General features: G+C 42.4%; 1 non-coding gene across 1 annotated transcript; it reads left to right on the plus strand.

The window, feature by feature from the left end:
- The first annotated feature begins 2,487 nt into the window (after positions 1 to 2,487).
- On the plus strand, positions 2,488 to 2,594 carry LOC136234374 (small nucleolar RNA R71). The gene has a single exon (XR_010691260.1). It is a non-coding gene; the product is annotated as a small nucleolar RNA R71 (small nucleolar RNA).
- The last annotated feature ends 1,194 nt before the right edge of the window (positions 2,595 to 3,788 follow it).

Below are 3,788 nucleotides of genomic sequence, written 5' to 3' on the forward strand. Positions count from 1 at the left end.
GCATTGCATAAACCAAATGGCATGCGCCTGTAGGCATATGTCCCATAAGGACACGTGAAAGTTGTCTTCTCTTGATCTTCACTGTGGATTGCAATCTGATTGTACCCCGAATATCGGTCAAGGAAGCAATAAAATGCATACCCTGCTAACCGTTCTAGCATCTGATCAATGAAGGGCAAAGGGAAGTGATCCTTACTTGTGGCTTCATTTAGCTTCCGGTAATCCACACAAACACGCCATCCTGTTATGGTTCTCGTCGGGACCAACTCATCTTTCTCGTTGAGAACCACTGTGGTTCCTCCTTTCTTTGGCACAACATGAACAGGGCTTGTCCATACACTATCGGAGATGGGTTAAATGATTCCGGCATCCAGCAGCTTGATCACCTCTTTTCGCATGACCTCCTTCATGTGGGGGTTCAGTCTGCGCTGTGGCTGGATAGATGGCTTGTTATCCTTCTCCATCAAAATTCTGTGAACACAAACTGTTGGGCTAATACCCTTGATATCATCAATTTTCCATGCAATTGCATCCTTGTTTCTTCGCAGTACCTCCATGAGTTGAGCTTTCTGATCAGGAGTTAACTTTGAAGATATAATCACTGGGCTTCCACTGGGTGGTTCTAGGAATGCATACTCGAGGTGTGAGGGTAAAGGTTTTAGTTCGGGGTTAGACAGTGGCACAATGGGTATTTCAGGTGGTTCTTGATGAGTGGGAACATTAGGATCTAGAGGAGGTGTAAGCAAGTTGGATTCAATGGAACAGCCTGTTCCTTCACATAAGTTCACCTCTTCTCCCAAGAGAGTCTCCAGAGTGTCCTGTTCCTGCTCCTGCAAAGTGGAAAGACTTTGGAAATCATCTAAAAAATAGCATGTGTCATCAGTAGTGTTAGCTCGTCTCATCGCCTCATTCATTTTGAAAATGATTTCCTCCCCATTAATTCTCAAGAATAGTTGTCCCTCTCCCACATCTATCAATGCTTTACCTATTGCTAAGAACGGTCTACCTAGGATAATAGGAACATGCAGGTCCTCATCGATGTCCATTATGATGAAATCAACTGGCAAAATGAATTTTCCTACTTTGACCAACACATCTTCCACTACTCTCCTAGGGTAACATACTGACCGGTCAGCCAACTGAATGGACATTCTGGTTGGTTTTGGTTCTCCTAGTCCTAGCTTAGCATACACAGAATAAGGCATAAGGTTTATGCTAGCTCCTAGGTCACATAGTGCATTTTCAATATTTAACTTGCCAATTGAACAGGGAATAGAAAAACTCCCTGGATCTTTTAGCTTTTTCAGAAGCTGCTGCTTGTTCTGGAGTATTGAAGAACAGTCCCTGTTCAGTTGGATCATTGAGATGTTTTCCAACTTTTTCTTGTTTGACAAGATATCTTTCAAGAATTTTGCATATGACGACATCTGGGCGAGTGCTTCCACAAAGGGAATGTTGATATGCAACTTCATCAAGGTGTCTAGCACCTTAGAATTTTGTTCTTCCAGCTTCTTGTTTATCAACTTCGTCAGATAAGGTACAGGTGGAATGTAGGGGGGAGGTGGTTGGTACTTCTCTCCTTGTTCCTCTTTGTCTTGATCGATGGTTGATTCTACCCCGACGGGTTCTTCTTTACCTGGAACAACTTGTTTCTTCTGTCCCTCAGCATTTAGAGAGGTCCCTGCACACTCAGCATTTGCATCAGTAGATAAGATTGGTTGAGTTTGCTTACCAGATCTCAGAGTGATGGCCATGAAATCTCCTTTGGGGTTTGGTTCTGTGTTACTTGGCATTATCCCTTTTCCTTTTGATGTGGAAGCAGCGAGTTGATGGACCTATATCTCCAGATTTTTAATTGACGCTTGTGTCTATTTCATGAACTGCATCATCATTGTCTTCATGTCTGGTTCTATATCTTCCTTGGGTGGAGCAGGTTGTTTATAATGCTACTGAGGTTGCCTCTTGTAGTGTCCACCCTGTTGTTACTGATACATTGGTTGTTCTTGTTGATTAGGCTGCCCTGTCCATCCGAAATTCAGATGATTTCTTGTGGTCGGGTTATAGGTGTTTGAGTAGGGGTTTGGTGGATTTCTCTGATTATACCCCACATAATCACATTCTCCCTGTTCACCTTTTCCTTGTTTAACTCCAGGGCAGTTGATGTTGAAATGACACCCTCCACAAAAATCACATATATCATTGAATGGTGGTTCGTTGTGAATCGATGATACATTTATCTTGCCGAGCTGTCGCGCAAGCTGTTCCACCTGGCTGGTTAGTTTTGACACAACATCATCGTTCCCCGCTCTTTTTCCTTCACTCCTGGCGGAGTGCCAGTTATAGCTCGTGCTCACTACTCTCTCAATAAGGTCATACAAGGCTTGTGGTTCAAGATCTTTAGGGTTACCATTGGCAATGGATTCGATCTGGATTTTATAAATGTTAGTGACTCCATTGTAAAAGTTTTGCACTTGCATCCACATGGGGATGCCATGATTGGGTACCCTTCTCAGTAGTTCCTTGTACCTTTCCCATGCCTCGACTAAGGATTCATCCTCTTCTTGTACGAAATGGAATACCTCGTTTCTGAGTTTAATGGCCTGTCTAGGTGGAAAATATTTCATCAGAAAAGCACTGGTCATTTCTTCCCAAGTGGTGATTGTCCCCGGCTGTAAGTTTTTTAACCAGTTCTTTGCTTTGTCTCTGAGAGAAAAAGGGAACAACTTTAGCCTGATCACATTATCGGAAACTCCTCGGTTTGATTTGAAAGTGTTGCACAGTGTGATGAATTCCTGGATTGTACAGTTGCCTGCAACATTTGTATCATAGATGCTTTCACCTCAAACATGTTGTTTCCTTCGTTGGGCAACACGATGCACGACGAATGTCCTTCCGTGGTTGGTCTCGAATAATCTCTAATTCTCATAATTGGAGGGTTGTTGTTTTCTCCTTCTTCTTCCTGATTTGGTTGGATTGGTTGTTCGGGTGGTACCCTTCCAGCCATCCTTCTTTCTCTTTGTCTTTCTCTTTGTCTTGCACGTCGAGCTCCCGCTCGGTTTCGTCTACACGTTCTCTCTAATTCGAGATCGATAGGAAAAACAGGAGGTCCAGCTCTGCGCATAAACAATTAGAGAACTCCTTCTGGCTGCACTATTTAGAGATTAAAAACACCTTGTTTCACAGAAAATTTTATGTAAATTTCGTTGCTTTCAATCCCCGGCAACGGCGCTAAAAACTTGTTGTCCTCAGAATAGACTCTAGCAAGTGCACTAGATACAAGTAATAAAGTGATAAGTCGAGTATCGTCTCCACAGGGATTGAGGACCAAAGCTTACTAGAAAAACGTTGTAGAACAAGGTGTTCGTTATGTGTGACTTCTTTATATTGATGAGTGTTGAGAAATGTTGAAGACTGGTGACTAAACAAATGAGTTTACGTACAAAGATGATTACTTGGTAATGATAAACAGGTAGAACAAGCTAAGCACAGTGGAACAGGTTACCTTAAGTTCCTAAACAGCCTAATCAGTCATGAATGATGCAAATAAAGTCAAGGTTTCTGCCTTAAAGCTCACTTAAGTCAACTCTCGTGTGTTCTTAAGATTCTAAGACTTACTAAAACCCACAGCGTCCTAAAGGCTTGTTCTTTCTTGCATTAAGATCAAAGCAGCATTTCAAAAGAGAAAACCCTTGATACAACCACCTATTCGGGGTTGGATGCTTGATAGAGAGTTCAGTGAAGATGAAAGCAGTGTCCTATCATTCATCTAACACAAGTATAGATGCATA

Source organism: Euphorbia lathyris, chromosome 6 (genome assembly GCF_963576675.1).
Source record: "Euphorbia lathyris chromosome 6, ddEupLath1.1, whole genome shotgun sequence".
In the NCBI taxonomy this organism is placed as follows: domain Eukaryota; kingdom Viridiplantae; phylum Streptophyta; class Magnoliopsida; order Malpighiales; family Euphorbiaceae; genus Euphorbia; species Euphorbia lathyris.